General features: G+C 35.3%; 1 protein-coding gene and 1 long non-coding RNA gene across 5 annotated transcripts in view; one reads left to right on the forward strand and one right to left on the reverse strand.

Annotated features, from left to right (window-relative positions):
* Positions 1 to 17707, forward strand: part of Zbtb20 (zinc finger and BTB domain containing 20) — a 703280-nt gene that overhangs the window by 303929 nt on the left and 381644 nt on the right. The window lies entirely within an intron of this gene.
* On the reverse strand, positions 11556 to 16387 carry LOC150069322 (uncharacterized). 2 transcript variants are annotated; one of them, XR_016537803.1, is made up of 5 exons: positions 16263 to 16387; positions 15638 to 15796; positions 15408 to 15517; positions 14226 to 14532; positions 11556 to 11893 (listed from the first exon to the last, which is right to left on the reverse strand). It is a non-coding gene; the product is annotated as an uncharacterized LOC150069322 (long non-coding RNA). The 2 variants fall into 2 exon arrangements; XR_016537806.1 differs by lacking the exon at positions 15638 to 15796.

Below are 17707 nucleotides of genomic sequence, written 5' to 3' on the forward strand. Positions count from 1 at the left end.
CCAATTCCCTCTCCGTGTGTCTATTACTACATTTCACTAAAAGGTGTTGAAAAAAAGGCAACTTCTACTAGAATGAACTGTGCAGATAAACAAGTCTATAAATAATTAAAAGAATAAACTAAAGTAGGGAAAAAACCAGAATGGAGGGGGGGGAAATATTCAACTAAAAAATGTGGTATGTACTAAAAGCTAAGGAAGAGAGAGAACTTGTTCTTGAAAAGAAGATACTTTCCCTCCTTCACCAGATCACAGACTTGATAATGCCATAATATAAAGCCTTCGTGGTGGCACTGCTGGGAAGAACACTGTCTTCACAACAGCTTCACTAGGTGTTCAGTTGCCCAAAGCAATCTGATCAGGGTGTCCTTGTTTCTAGAACTCAGTAAACCAAATCAGGATTAATGACACATAGTTTAATAGTTAACTTTTAGAACAAGGGACAGGGAGATGCTTTTATGCCACAGTCCCTTTGTTCATTCCAATGTCATTACTGAAGTCTGTTTTCAGAGCAGTTGCAGCATTTCCAGATGGAAATGCAGCTTGACATCATTCTTGTCCAGGTGAATCTTCATGTCAATCATGCTCTAGAATACAAAGTGGCCATATTAATTACTCTTACTAGGAGTAGTTTCTTATGTTGGTAGTCATCACTCCACTTACCTGTGGGAGAAATAAATGAAAGTTTGTGCTATTGCTAGCATTCTTTGGGTTTCTACGAGGAAGTTTGTATCTTTTGTCTTCTTGGAAATCTGAGGTATTTTAAAATATAGTTGGATGGGTAGATCCAATCTTGTTTTGGGAAAAGAGGACAGAGAAGAACCTAAAATAATTCCATACCTCATAAAGAGAGAAATTGAAAGGAGAATTGGATCTTGTTGGCTCATCCAGTCCCCAGTGTTCAATAATATATAATTCCTTATGTTTTTATACTATCTCCTACTTTGTCATACTCTTAAGCAGGTATTTTCCAAATGGATAAAAGAATCTCCATAAACTTAGCTCCAACTTTCTTCAAAAGGAAATAATCATAGTTTAGGATTTAGCGTACTTAATGAACCGACATGTGAATTCTGAACAACTATTAAAAATGAGAAAATTGAGAAAAAGTTCATGGTAAGCTCCGAGTTCATGGAACTGTTGATGGATTCTGGTATGGAGTTAACATTTAGCGTCCTAACTAAAACTATAAAGCAGCAACAATGACAACAACAACAACAACAAAAAACATACTTCTTATTCCTTTCTTTATGCATCCATTAAAGAAAACAAGCAACACTATAAAAATAGCCCTGCAAACAGAAAAGCACACATGTCTGTATTTTTGGTATATGACCATATATCTTTATTGTAATTCCTCTGCTACATATAACATTAAATTATTTATCAGTGATGTTTCCCAAAGATTACCTTTGTACATGTTTGTATAGCTGGTCTAATAGTGTTGCTGGTTTTTCTATTCTTTTATTTGAGCTCTTTTCATGCATGCAATAGGCTCTTTCTCTAGCCTCCTTGCACACATTCACCATTTCAGTAGGACAGATGGGTGTTTTCTATATAATGCCTTTTTAATGTGAGAAGACAGCAAGAATAGATTTTTGAACAGTATTTTAGCAGTGTTATTGAAAAATTAGCTACTGTATATTCTATATACACACAGCAGCTGCATGAAATGCAAATTCTTTTCATGTCTGATCTCTTCTGCATTTATTATGGTGACTATTGCTGTAGCACCTAAGCACTTTATGTTATTTCCTCTTACTAGTATTTACCACCTGATCATTCCAAAGTGCTTTTTACAATCAGAGAATTTCATTAACAACCCATTCTCTTGCTCTTTGTTTTCAGAACTTTTGCATGTAAAAGTATCAAGCATCTTAGTAGCTATATCAGATAAATTACAGCAAAAAAGATAGAGTGCTTCTGACAGAAAGGAGGGTGAGGAAAGCTATCACAAAGCACTTCCTAAGATTCAGTTTATGATTTATAGTACACAAATAATGTTATAGAAATATATATACACATAACTATTTGCACATATATAAGCATATATATTTGAATGCAAACTCAACCTTAGATGAATATTTTTGGTTGTTTTTCATGATACCCACAATGTGAGGAACTGGCTCTGACCCATTGCACATGTGAGAGAAGGTGAGGTAATTGTACTTTCACCCTTCATGAAGCTATGATTCCCACTGACTCCTTAGCTGCCCTTATCCCAGAACTATAGAAGTCAATCTTTTTAAAAATCCAAAAAGCTACTGCTGTATTTTTTAAGCTAAGAGGATAAAGACTTGTTTATTAAAAGGTTCATTGTCATTGTAGAGGAAGGTGAGTGGTTGGTACTTTCACAATTTGATTGAATTAAAATCAAGTTCACCCCGGGGTTTCTTTCTTAGTTCTACTCCTTGCTTTCTCTTTGACTCCAAGCTAATTGCATAACCTCTGGTTGACTTGTGCCTCGTCTACACATTCAAAATGAAATTCACAAGTGAGGTTATTATCTAACTAATGTAGGCTGGAGCATTATTTCTCTAAATATCTCTGGAAAAGAATTTGAGATTTCTGATTTAAGTATATAGTAACCAAAACTAAGCATTTTGCACACATCTTCTTGTACTCTTATACAACAATGCTATGCAAGTGAATGTACCAGGGTCTCCTAAGTGGATAAACTCCCCCATTCACATTAGGATTTAGATTTTGATTTGAGGGTAAGCACTGATCAGTTTCACTTCTTACAAGCTCCCAGATAAAGCTGATGGGAAGTCATTGCCCTAAGGGAGGTGTAGCCTAAGTATAGAAAAGGAAATCCAAGCCCAGAGTGCCCTCAAACCTTGGCAGCAATGGGGCTGAGCACAGACTCAATACTGAGACCTTCTGACATCAGATTTTATTGTCTCCCTACTGTAGATATTTTTTCTTTCACTTTACTTTTATTTCTTGAATGACTATCAGTAGCCTTGAGATCCTAGATGAAACATCTTTGCAAAACAAACAAATCGGTTCTTTTCTTCTTCCTCGTAATAGATACTCTTGCTTAGATATGTGAAAAGAGAGGAGGGGGCAATTGGTTATCGCAAATGGTAGCGATTCCTTTTTTTTTTTTTCCTGCCAGTTCTGAGGCTTGAACTCAGGGCCAGAGCGCTGTCCTTGGGCTTTCCTCAAGGCTAGAGCTCTACCACTAAGCCACAGTACCACTTCTGGCTTTTTCTATGTATGTGGTACTGAGGAATGGAACCTGGATCTTCGTGCATGCTAGGCAAGCACTCTACCACTACGCCAAACTCCCTGCCCATAATTCACTTTAATATGAAGAGTAGCTGTGAAAAACTGAACTGTCATGCCCAAGAACTCACTATTATATATACTGTACTGATGGTTCCTGCCTAAAAGTTGCTTGCTTCCCTTTGAGGATGATGAACACGTGACTTGTTTGTAGCCTGAGATGGATGTAACTAGGCTTTTGCTGGACCTATGACCAGATTGAGTGGTGACAACATCTTGTGTAAAAAATATCCTCATGTATGTTACTATTACTTCTCTAGATATTCATAATGCAATAAAGTGGCAAGGTCAACAGTGTAAATTGGAAGAAATATCCCTGCAAAGAGACTTGTATTCTTAACACAGACCTTCATAAGAGGCGATGAGAGCAATGCAGAGGTTCTCCATGAGGCCGGGGGCTACAGTGGTCATGGAAACCCTGGAAACAAAACACTCGTGTTTGGCTCAAGTGCAAGAAATTTTGATTTCACTGTTCCTGGTTCATAGTGCAAGTAATCTTTTAAAGTTTATATCATCCTCATGCATATTCAGAGTTAAGAATCTTTTGCTTAATGTTTGAAAACATGGCTACTGAAATCAGACAGATCTAAGTTCATCTCTTGCTCAGTATGAAATGGAATTAGTATTTTTCATATTAGCTTTAGCTTTCTCATCTATAAAATACAAATAATAACATTTCTCTTCCATCTGTGAGAATTAAATGATACATTTAAATATTTGCTTTAAGATTATGAATTTGTTTCCTTAGTTTCAAAGTGAGGAAAAGTATTTAAATTTATAAAATGGAGGACAAATATCTTGAGATTCTCTATAGATACTTGTCTATCACCTACCTGTCTACAGCATCTTACTTTCTTTCCTTTTTCTCATGCTATTTCTTACATATATGTTATTTTGTTATGTATAATCTTTATAGCCTCAGCATTCTTTAGGATACTTGGCAACTTCTATTGCTACTATCTATTTTCTTCCTACCTTTTATGGTTAGAAACTTAGATAAACAGAAATGCCCCTGAAATTTTCTTAAGGATAATGGAAATTTGATGGGTGGTTGAAATGAAAGCTTAAGAAATAAAAGGCAAGCTGGGCACAGTGGCTCACACCTGTAATCCTAGCTGCTCACAAGGCTGAGATCTGAGGATCAAGGCTTAAAGTCAGCCCAGGCACTCACATCTAAGAGATTCTTATCTCCAATTAACCACTAGAAAACCAGAAGCGGCACTGTGGCTCAAGGGGTAGGACAATAGCCTTGAGCTAGAGAGCTCAGGGACAGCATCCAGGCCTGGAGTTCATGTCCCATGACCAACTAACTAACTAACTAAATAAATAAATAAATAAAGGAAGGAAGGAAGGAAGCCAGGTGCCCTTGCTTACACCTCTAATCCTAGCTACTCAGGAGGCTGAGATTTGAGGATCGAGGCTCAAAGCACATCAGAAAATGTCCATGAGACTCCTATCTACAATTAACCACCAGAAAACCCAAAATGGTTTTGTGACCCGAGTGGTAGAGCTTTAACCTTGAGCTGAAGAGCTCATAGACATTGCCCAGGACCAGAGTTTAAGCCTCACAACTGACCAAAAAAGAAAGAAAGTTAGAAAGAGAGAGAAAGAGAGAGAGAGAGAGAGAGAGAGAGAGAGAGAGAGAGAGAGAGAGAGAGAGAGAGAGAGAGAGAGAGAGGTTGAGAAAGAGAGAGAGGGGAGAGGGAAGGGAGGGGGGAGAAATAAAAGACAAACTTATCTAAAAACTAACAAGTCCCTATAGTTGATTTTTGCTATACTGCCATCAATCACTGGACATTTGCATCTTAGATGGAAAAAGATACACTATCCTTCTGGTTGAACATAATGGTAGATTCTAAATTCGATTCATTTCCCTGATTTTCTCCTACAAGTTTTAAGTAAGCCTTAGTACTCAAATGAGTAAGTAATAGTTCATGAAAAGGAAATTGTGGTTTTGTAAGCCCACGTGCTTATCTCGATGTTTACTAGGCTAAACCACTCAAATAACTTTTAAGATCAATTATTTATTTATTTATTTATTTATTTATTTATTTATTTATTTTGCCAGTCCTGGGGCTTGAAATCAGTGCCTGGGCACTGTCCTTGGTCTTTCTCAAGGCTAGTGGTCTACTGCTGACGCAACAGCACCATTTCTGACCTTTTCTATGCATGTGGTACTAAGGAATTGAACCCGGGGCTTCATGTATGCTACGCAACTACTCTACCTACTAGGTCACACTCCCAGCCCCAATTTTTTTTAATTTAAAAAGTAAATTTAAATTTACTTATTGTTATTGAACAGCTGATGTACAGAGGGGTTTCAATTATATCAGTCAGGTAAGAGTACATTTCTTTTTGAACAGTGTCACCCCTTACTTCACTTTCTGCATTTTGCTTCCCATCCTCACCCACGATTTGCATTTTCAATGTAGGATTTAGTGAATATCACTCTGTATTTGTTCACTCTTACGGAATCAGCCCCTCACTAGATGAATAGATCAAAACAATGGGACACACACACACACACACACACACACACGAGTTCTACACATCAATCCAAAAGAAGGATATTGTACCATAAGGAGATGGAAAGACTTGGAAAAAAATTGCATTGAGTAAAATAAGTCCTAAAAAACATAAGGTATATGGCTTCCTTCATTTGTAGTAACCAGAATGTGCCTATAAATCTTCAACTAAACATACACTGGATAGTAAATGAAAAAAAAAAGCCTACTGGGGCATGATAAATTATACAGGTCTCTAGGCATTCACACAGAGTGAACCCAAAAGAGGATACGCTTTATGAGAGGATCACATAGGTGCAATAGCTATATGCATCTGACTATATAAAATAATATTTATCGAAATGATCTCCATGAAGTGGAAGCAAGAGGGTATTTTTGTTTGTTTTCTCTTTTGTTTTTATTTCCTTTTGTTTTGTTTGTTTCTGTATCTGTCTTTGGGAGTACAGGGGGTGGGGAGGGACACAGAAATGGTGGGACAAAGAATAAAAGATAACAGCTTATCTACTGTTAAAATTTAGATCCTTTTTGGAAAAAAATGTGTATTTTCCTTGAAGTAAAAATTATGTTTTGGGGTAGACAGGATGGAATGATTTTTACTCTTTAATATGATGATTCCATTTTCCTTGACTCATTTCATAATACACATTACTCGGGTCACATGCCTGAATTTGGGAATTTTTGTAGCAGTAGGTCACTTGCTGAGTTTTAAGGCACATAAAAAATTATTTGCCTGACTTTTAAATTTGTGGATCTTACACTGTGCCTGGCATGGAGATAGGAAGGATATTTTTTTCCATTAAGTGTTTCACTCTGTTTTGAAAGGAAAAGTTGAAGCAGAGTCCCTACTGAGATTTTAACATGTTCCATGGTTGGTAACCATAGGGAATAAGGAAACGGGAAATTTTTGGACATAAGGAAGCCAAGGAGTCCATCTCAGCCTGTCCTCACCTCTCAGATACCAGTTGGACACTTTAACATTATTTTTTATCTATGTGCATATCTAAAGTTTTGTGTTTCTATAGTTTTCTTTTGAAAAGCAAGCCATCATGAAAAAGATTTTCTAAATAGTCCTCAGTTCTTTCTTTTTAGACAAATCAATGGAAATACTCATTCAGATATTAATGAGACTAAGCCATTTTCATTTGCAAAATCCATTTCACTTTCTAAAGGGATACCAAGAGGATGTCATGATAAAACCTATACTAGTCCAAGTTTGGAGAAAAATACATGGTCACATAAACATATATAAACAAATGTCATAGCTTGCAGTTTTTTTCATTAAATTAGGAGCACTTAAACTCATTCACATTTACAGAAATACCTAGATATTCTTTACTGTACTCTCTGTCCTTTCATTCCTTGTGCCAACCTTCAGAAGATTCCAAATTCTGAAATCTAAATGTAATTCTATGTTTAACAGATCCTATAATGCCATTTAAGTAAAAGTATTTACCAAATATATTGGTATGCTTCTCTAAAAACATATATATTGTGATATATATGATATATTCATGTGTGTATATGTGTTTATTTTGGGAAGAGAGAGAGAGAGAGAGAGAGAGAGAGAGAGAGAGAGAGAGAGAGAGAGAGAGAGAGAGAGAGAGAGAGAGAGAGAGAGAGGGAGATAGGGACTGTGTATTTTGTGTGTATACATAGACTTGTATGTATGCATTTCTTTCAAATAAGGGACAGTATTCAAACAATCTGGACAGCCAGTGCTCCAGTGGAATTTTACCATTCAAGAACAATGTACATATTCTAGTAGGATTCTGTTAGTTTGTTTTTCTGTTTCCTTTCATTATATAGCAATTATTGTAAATGTATCCTAGAAACACCACTTTGCCTTGTTGTATTTTACTAGTGAATCAAGTAATCAAGTAATAGTCATGACTGTTGGTAACCTTAATCTATAGTTTTATTTCCTTTCTTGTATCTTTATTAGTTGCAAGACTCAAAATATGTTATAAAAACTCAAGCTGATCAGACTTAAAATAATTCTTATCAATTGGAAATAATACCTCATAAGATGAACATTACCATCATTATGCCATTTTAACAAAGTCACCTCAAGTTTTTTAATCTTATACTACTAACACATTTATACAATTAGGCATTTTCAGAACATAATTTTGATTGATAAATGTCATGTGTACACACAAATATATTGCCTAGAAAGTGGATATGTTGTACCATGAAAGGAAGGAAAGTTGTTTTTTTTTTTCAAGGAGCAGGACGAAAGACTGAGAATGCAGTGTCAGAATACCTATATTCAGATTATATTAACAACTAATTTGCCACTAAATGACTTAATTTCCCCATGTACCAGTTCCTACATTTGACTCAAGGACAGCTTCTAACCTCTTAAATATTAGTGATGAAACTATTTCAAAATGTTCAACATGATATTACAACTATAATTTGTAAATAAGAGTCACATTGTAAGTGGGATTTAGGATCAAGTTATTTTTTTTTAATTCCCTGGTTGGAGAATAACCAAGCAGTGCCAAAGCACTATCAAAGATTCAGAGATTTTTGCACAAGTTAGCAAGAAAGCAGAGCCAAAGAGAAAGGTCTGAGAGGAGAACTGAGGTATGGCCCAGTGATGATATGCTGTGGGGTTTTTTTAAGCTAAGATGAGAAATGAGAGATACAGGAATGTTGGAAGAAGAATGTATTTTAATCAAATTTTCTGTGTCCTTGAATAGTCAGTTTGACACAAAAGATGGGTTGAAAGGGTTTATCCAACAATAGGAAGCTCAGATGAGAGAACAGTTTTGTTATAAAAGTGTAACTCTTAAACTTAATTTTATCTTAGCTGGCATTGTGTAGATTCAGGAGTTCCTAGGAAGGCTTTTGATTCTTCCCTATTACCAGTTCCTTTAATGATTTGCTTGCTTATGTTTTTGATACCACAGTAGGAGTTTGCTGTCGCAGTCATTGAATGCTTCAGCATTTAGCATATGTAGTCTGTGGTTATAGGCAAAATTGAAGAGATTATTTAATTCTCAATAAAGCCCAACAAACAGAACATTTCTTTTTTTTTTTTTTTTCCTTCAGTACAAATCTCCTATCTTTGAAATTTTACCTGTTTGGTCCTGGTAAATTTGCATGGTTTTGCTTTTAGGAAAGAATACAAACAGACCTGTTTGGTCTGAATTTTTAGTTAATTGGCACTATAGAACCTATCAGAATATGGAGGGTTTTTTGGTTTTGTTATTTTGGTGTTTTTTTGTTTTTGTTTTTTGTTTTTTGTTTTTTTACCAGTCCTGGGCTTGAGCTCAGGGCCTAAGCACTGTCCTTGGACTTTCTCAAGGCTAGAGCTCTACCACTTGAGCCTCAGCACCATTTCCGGCTTTTTTTCTATGTATATGATACCAAGGAATCGAACCCTGTCTTTGTGCATGCTAGGCAAGCACTCTACTACTAGGCCAAACTCCCGGCCCGGGTTTTTTTGTTTTACAAAGTTTGTTGGCATTTTTGTTCTTATTCTCTTTTTATGCAGATGCCCAGATGTCCTCACAAACCTAAAACAATTTTTAAAATATAAATGAGCAGTCAGTCCTTTTTAATGTATTTACCACATGTTGTCATGTGAGTACTATGACATCTGATCTAGCCTCTCTAAAATTCTTAAGTCCATAAGGGTAAGCAAGGAACATCCCATTACTAAGAAATTTTTGTCATATGAAAGAAAATCTCTTTATCATATTCCACATACTCAATTCCCTTGTCATTTTACATTATAAATAAATAACAAACCAATTTGGCACATGCTCACCGATTAAAAATAAAAGTTGTCAGAGTGAAAGGAGAAAGACAAAAATATGAATTATTAATTATAATAATAACCAGCACAAAAAAGCGTAACATGAAATGATATCACCTAAAAAAAGATTTAAAAAAATGAAAAAAGAAGCAGTGATCTTAGCAGTTGTATTGTTGTATTGTTGAATTTTTAGTCATAAATATATTCATCTTACCTAGTTCACTGAGAATTAATTTTGATGAAAAGGTATTTTAGTAATTGCAAATAAAATGTCACCTAAATAGTAATAGCATAAGTCAGATAGCAAGGTTTTAAGCTGTTTTCCTATATGGTTTTTAAACTGTTTTCCTAAATAGCACATTGACTCAATGTCTATATTCACTGTAACATATTAACATATTTCTGCATGTTATTCTTTCAAATCCACTTACACTGGAAAAAGCCAGGACAACTAATTAGTTGAAAAGATGAGGATTTTCTCTGAAAAAAATTATTTTATTAGTTTCCATAGATCAGTTCAGATTGGAATAGGAATGAATATCTTTTTCCTATTGATAGAGATTTGAAACAAATGCGGATGGAATACTTACTGGTAATGAAACATGAGTATCTGTTGTAGTAGTGTTGATTTCTTCTCAAGAAGTGAAGTTATGAATTCACCAATGTATTTCCCCTTCTTTTTCCTAAAACAATCACCAGATATGTTTGTGTGTATATGTTTTGGTATATTTAGATGTTTCGTTTCTTACATAAAATGATTAATCATGATCATTTTCCTCACATTTTGCATAATCTCACTAGTTTATCCATATAGATTTTGAGAAAATTTTATTGCTTTATTCTCATGAAGAGTAATTTTGCTTCTGTTTAGGTTTTGTTTGTTTGTTTGTTTGGGTTTTTTTTTTGCCAGTTCGGAGTCTTGAACTCAGCGCCTGGGCACTGTCCTTGGGCTTTCTCAAGGCTAGAGCTCTATTACTTGAGCCACAGCACCATTTCTTGCTTTTTTCTATGTATGTGGTACCAAGGAATTGAACCCGGGTCCTTGTGCATGCTAGGGAAGCATACTGCTATAGGCTAAACTCCCTGTTTAGTTTTTTTTTTTAATTTTAACTCTAGAAAATTGAGTGTTTGCTTGTCCTATTTTAGTTGATTTTGGTCATCCATGTTTATATTTTTCACTTTCATCCCTAACATTATATACCATCTCAATGTCCTTTGCCATATCATTGTTTTTAGTTTTTAAAGGAATTTAGTGTAGTTGAGAGGCAGGTCCACCTGCAAAGAAAAGAAAGTTATATTTTTGCATATGCTGGAAACCAGTTTTTTTTTTTCTGCTAACTGCATAAAATGTTTCAAACAATTAAATCTTTAGTGTCTTATTTAAGAAAAACTTTTGGCGAGGCCTAGTGGTAAATGCCTCTTATGCCAGCACTTGAAAGTCTGAGGCAGGAAGATCACAAATTGAAGTTTGCCTGAACTTCACAATCTCAAAGTCTGTACAAAATAGTGACACCTTGTCTTAAAAATTAAAAGCAAAAATAGGGACCAGAAGTTTGGCCTAGTGGTAGATTTCCTGTATTGCATGCACAAAACTTGGATTCAATTCCTTGGTACCACATACATAGGAAAAAAACAAAACAAAACAAAAACTGAAAGTGGTGCTGTGACTCAAGTGGTAGAGCTCTCACCTTGAGTAAGCCCAAGGACAGTGTTCAGGACTGGCAAAAAACAAAGAAACTTTATGTTACAGAAAACAGAATAAGATGACCTTAGTTCTGCTTAGATTCTACTTCTAATTTTTCTTTCCTTATTTCTAACCTTAGTTATTAAAAATATAATGTTCCCTATTGGTATTACTGCTAAGCATTTGTTAAGCATCCTGTCTTGAGTGGTATGTATGGGTATTGCTGCCTCAAAGTATGTTATACCATAAAGAAATCAAATAGAGCAAAATATTTTCTTTTATTTCTCATTCTATTTCAATAATTCCCATTTGATTACTCTTTCAACATTGTTGTCCTGTCCAAATTTTCATCCAGGAAGTGACTTTCCTGGTTCCTATAATTAATCCTCAGGGCCTGTCCATTAAGCCTGGCTGCCCTGTAAATCATGTAAGTTTCATCCTCCCTTTTTCTTTTGTGTCTTTGGGGTTCACTGATTTCCCACCATGTACAGCCTTTCACAGCTGCTGTCATCAGTGGTTCTTCTCTGGTGTGATTTATTTTTAATAATATCCTTTTTGGCCACTTTTGGTAACGGTTGGTTCCAGTAAAGTTTCAAATGTTTAGTCCTTCCTTGGGTTTTGCTTCCGAAACTACGAAGTAGAGAATGGAACGGAGCACAAGCAAAGTGACAGAAAATCAAGTACAGGACTATGGAAATAAACTGTTTTGCAATTCTATCTGAGGAATGAGGCAGAGATAAAAGAGATATTAGTCAGAGAACATTATAGACTCACAGCAAAAGAAATTGCAACAGACTATCACTCCAGAAGGGAAGAATATGTAGTCAATAAATTATAAGTAAAATCTGGTCAGAGAAAAAATAACAAGAACAACTAGTTTTGAGATATTTTAATAATTACAATTAGTATTTTTAGGAGCTGTTCCAGGTGCCAGAAAACATGTTAAGCAACATGCATTCATTATTTCATTCATTCCCTTATTATTTTTTGTCTTTTTTGGGGGTGGTGGTTACTGGAGATCAAACTCAGGACTTTGTACTTGCTAGGCAAGTGCTTTGCCACTGAGCTACATCCCAGCCCTCATTCCCTTATTTTTTTTTTTAATACAGTCCTTTAGAACAGGCATGCTGTTATTTCTTCCAGAGATGAAAATGTGGGCATAGCAATTTAAATGCCCCAGATCACAGTGGAATGCAATACCAGAATGGAAACTGAGGTATATTATTCACCCTCACAATGTCATGACTTTCAAGGAACAGCCTTTATAAAATAAAAGTGCACACAAATTTTTGTTTGAATATAGATAGATCATGAAAAATCTCACTCAACTAAGTGTTGCTTACATGTCACTGTAATGTTTGTAATGTTAGCTTAAGTAGAAACTAGTTTCCATTTCAGAAAATGTTTGCTAGTTTGATCTCTGCAATAGTAGAAAATAATTTGCACAGTATTCTTCCTGTCTACAATAATTCCTACCTACAGATAACCTTAGGGAAAGGATTTTCTGAAGTCTTTGATATAACACAATTTTAATAAATGAAAAATACCTGAGTATGTATGCTTAACATATTACTATAAGCAACAAGACCTTCTTAGATAATCAAAAGAATTTCCATTGACTTATTTATTATTTAAATTTTAGACTTAAATTCTGCTAATCTAGTACTTTAGGGTATCTGATAAATTTCATGTACTGGTTAAATATAAGGTAAGGTGACATTTTTTTTAATATCTGAAGGATCATGATAATTTCATCTCATGAGAAATTACTGTATTTCTTAAATTTAAAAGAATTAATCACTAGTATTTGAAATCAACTTTGAGGGTTCAATCCATCTGGTACATACAATGCACTGAGCTAGCAAATCAATACTTCCTGAAACTGAGCAGTCTAGAACAAGAAATATGAGGAACACACTGCCTTGAGTTAGATAAGATTTTTTAATCTGGGAGTATTTTGTATTGTTTTAGCTAGTAGAAACCTCTCTTCTAGGTAAGTCTCACTGGATTCTTTATATATTAAATAATGAACAGTAATTTATTAAACTCATTTTATAAATCAAATCACTTATTGTATTGAATATTGTTAAATCAATCAATTAAGAGTATCATGACAAATGTAAAAAGAAACAGAAATTTGAATCTAGATTATGATATTGATGTATATATATGTGAACATATATATATTATATATATATATATATTGCTTTTTGTTCAATCGTGGGCCTTGAACGCAGGGTCTGGACCCTGTCCCTGGGTTCTTTTGTTCAAGTTTATTTCTTCTACTGCTTTGAGCTACAACTCCAGTTCTGGTTTTCTGGTGGTTAATTGGAGATAAGAGTGTCACAGACTTTCCTACCCAGGCTAGTTTTGAATCATAATCCTCAGATCTCATGTTCTCCTAAGTGGCTAGGATTACAGGCATGAGCCAGTAGCACCTAGCATCCGTGTACTTTTTATGAGGAATAATGTACTACACAGTATCAAAGAAACAATGGGACGCAGAGTTTACTAGTTACACATAGAACAGTTGAATTTTACTCCCCAAACAGCTCGCTTCCAAAGTTAGAGCCTTAATTTGAGGTCTGTAGGGAAAACTTAGTTAACTTTATTATACATATTTAATCTGTAATAACACATTGGTCTCCAATGAGTTTCTAAAATTTATATCATATATTTAAATTTGAATGTCATTTTATCACAATTATGCATTTATATATTTTTAAAAACATGTTGATTAAATATTTAACTGCTGAACTATCTTTTTGTAAGTACCTCAAAGTAAGTCTGGGAACTATGAAATAGTTTGAAAACTGAACTTAGTTCAAACAGGTTTTAAGAAAGTCTTGCTCTGTCTGTTTCCTTATTATTTAGGGACAATTTAACCCTTTCAGAATGGTTTATCTCAGCATTATTTAAATGTTAAACTATATCTAAATTATTTATTGAATTATAGGCTAACCTCGTTCACAGCAAGAATTTTGTGTTTTACCGATGTTTTTCTCTAACCTCTTGTCAAAGAGGGTCTGTCCAAGGTCATTTCATTGTAACCTGTGTTCACTAGAGATTTAAAAGGGTCCAAGTCTCATTCTCAGTTTCCATCTACTTTGCTGGGCTTCTTCATGATGTTGTGAATAGACAAACAAACTTATTGTATATCAGAACATTATGGTGTACACTAAATATGTACAATATAAAGGGCAATTCAGTGAATTCTCTTGGCTTCCAGTTGTCAAAGCGCCTCTGATGAAGGACAAAGAGAGGCTGAGCTGTGAAAAGAGATGGAAAAGGATAGTTAAGTGCTGGTATGGAAGAAAGAACCACTTACACGAGAGAAGCAAGGTGGTTCTAGTACCATTAGTGGTGTTTTCTAAAACCTTTCAAAAACACAAAAGAATGGCCAACAGTCCGAATTGAATATCTGGGTGATAAGTGAAAAACAAGCTATAAAGAAAGAATGTGATATAAGCTGTGACTCTAAGCTCACAGCCAGAACTAGAAAAATTAGTTCAGAATCGGCAGACTTTGGGAGTCCATGTAGGTTTAGACATTAGATTACTAAATATTATGAAAGTCAAGCTTTCTTGAACATTTTATGGGATGAACTAGTGAGAAGATGACAGCAGAGACAAAATGCTATGAATCTACATAAGGTAGATTAAGTCTATTTTTATAAATGGGTAACATTTTCTATGAACTTATTTGGAAAAATCGTTTTTATAATATATGTGTTTACATAAAACCAAAAAAATTGTGTGTGTGTTGGAACATTTTGCTTATATGTCTGGTAGACCATTTACTTTACCTCCTCTTCTGTTGGAACATTTATTTTATATTCTCTATTTTATTCCTGTTGGAGCATTTATGTATGATTTGTTTGTTACTTTTATCTGTTGATCTTGCCCTCCCCATATGCTCATGTCTGACTGGCCTAGTTTCCCACATTCAGTATGTGATCTCTAGCCCTTCTTAAATATTAATTAGTGTAATTGAATTCCCTCCAGTATTTCTAACCTCAGGCACCTGAATTTCAGTGTTTTTATTAGAACTGATTTGTGCATTTAAAGTCCAATCTGCCTCCCCATCCCCCACCGCCCAAACAACTTTTCTTGATTAGGTAAAGGTCTGGTTCATGCATGCTTGCCTCAGAGGAAGTCTTCATGGAAAAAACAAAAGCATTACATATCCCTCCTTTCTTTTTCAGCTAAAGGCTGAAAAACACAAAGCTGTCTTGAATCTTTGGCAGAAGGAAATCTTAGAAAAGAAGATAGGAAAAAAATATGCATGCAGTTAGGATTGGAATACTGAAATCATACAGAGTCATATATAACGAAGTCATATGTATACACTTAATCATAGCCCATTTTCTCTCACCAGCAAAGACAAGGACTCCAGGACAACATCTTGTTTAAGATTTCTCTTCGGTTCCAGTTTGTAAATCTATCTTTGACTATGTGTCATCTCTGAGTACAATATCGTGATTATACATGAGTGACTATCTCCTTGGAAGACAATAGGAAAAAGGGAAAGACCCTAAATATGGAGTGGAGAGTCAGATTACTGAGAGGATTTATCTGTAAGACCATTAATTACTGTCCTAACTATTTCGGAAGAGAAAAAAACCATTAGACAGTTGAGAAATATAAAATGTTCTGATTTTCAGAAATTATTAAAATGCAAATATTAATATTTAGTATTATGTGAGGATAAATAGTTTGATACCAGACCTGAGAAAGAGTCTATAGTGAATTAAATAATAAAATAAAAGCAGTGTGCTGTGGTTCCCTAAAAGAAGTGGTGCTTACTAGAAAGTAGAATGGCTTCCATGAAAGCACATTTGCAATATGTGATCCAGTCACTCCTTTACTGGGTGAGTAGCTCATCTAGGTAGATAGAGTCAAAGCTACTTGGATAACCACACAATTAGGTGCAAGTAACTAGCTCTATCTCCCAAAAGGGAAACCCTGATACTAACATACATTGATTTACCAGGCCTTACCTTGTTCTTCCATTTTTTTTCAGTGATATAGATGAAAGCATGTTCACTAGATTTGCATATAACATGAGTTCAGGTACATAGAAAAGTTAAGAAGTTATCCAGACCCCAAGACATGGTAGCTCAGACCTATCATTCTAGCTACTTGAGAGGCAGAGATCAGGGGAGTCACAGTGAGAGCTGCCTTAACAAAAGGGACATTGTGAGATCCCATCAACCAGTGGCTGGGACCAATATTTGCCTGTTTCCCAGGGAAAGCACAATGCCTGGTATGACAGTACATGTCTATCCTCTCAATGTTGCAGGGAAGCACAAGTAGGAAGATCAAAGTCCAAGCCAGCCTAGATATGAAGTGAGACTATACCTTAATAATAATCAATGCACAAAGGATTGGAGGCATAGTTCAGATGATAGTGCACCTCTCAGACAAGTAGAAGATCCTGAGTATAACAAAGCACAAGAAAGAATGTAATGACAATATCTAACAAGATTTAAAGTGAACAAATTCAATATTTTATGATCATATTTAAAGATGGCTGCTTATGAATGTTATGGGGGAAAGATGGTATAACAGCCCCATATAAGAAATTTATTCAGGGCCAGGAATGTGGCCTAGTAATAGAGTGCTTGCCTAGTGTGCACAAAGCTTGGATTACATTCCTTGGTACCACATACAAAGAAAAAGCCAGAAGTGGTTGTGTGGCTCAAGTGGTAGAGCCCTAGCCTTGAGAAAGCTCAAGGATACTGTCCAGGCCCTAAGTTCAAGCCCCAGGACTGGCAAAAGAAAGAGGGGAGGATGGATGGAAGGAAGGAAAGAAAGAAGAAGGAAGGAAGGAAGAAAAGGGAAGGGAAAGGATGAGAGGGAAGGGAAGGGAAGAGAGGGAAGGGAAGGAAAAGAAAGGAAGGGAAATGGAAACAGAAGTCATGACTGTGATAATTATCTTCAAGTGACTAATGGTCATTTATAAAATAAACTGATGGGTATGATGGAACATCCCTTTAATCCCATCTACTCAATAGAAATGGGACAGATCATAATTGTAGGTCAGCTGTGAAAATAAGTCATTGAGACTCAATTTTAACAACAAGCTGAGCCTCTGGTGGCTCACATCTGTATTACAAGAGGCATGGGTCAGAGGAAACCACAACAGATGGAAAGCAAGAAAGAATGAATGAAAGAGGGAGAGAGAGAAAGAGAGAGACAAAGAAAGAAAGAAAGAAAGAAAGAAAGAAAGAAAGAGAAAGAAAGAAAAGAAAAAATGAGAGAGAAAAAGAAAGAAAAAAGGAAAGAAAGAAAAAAAGGCAGGAAAGAAGGAATGAAAGAAGGAAGGAAGGAAATAAGGAAGGCTGTTGGGCAGGCAGGCAGGCCAGGAGCATGGCCTAATGGTAGAATGACACCTTGGATGCACAAAACCCTGGGTTTGATTCCTTGGTGCCACTTACACAGA

The sequence above is a fragment of the Megascapheus bottae genome, chromosome 1, assembly GCF_031878675.1.
Source record: "Megascapheus bottae isolate mThoBot1 chromosome 1, mThoBot2.hap1, whole genome shotgun sequence".
In the NCBI taxonomy this organism is placed as follows: Eukaryota; Metazoa; Chordata; class Mammalia; order Rodentia; family Geomyidae; genus Megascapheus; species Megascapheus bottae.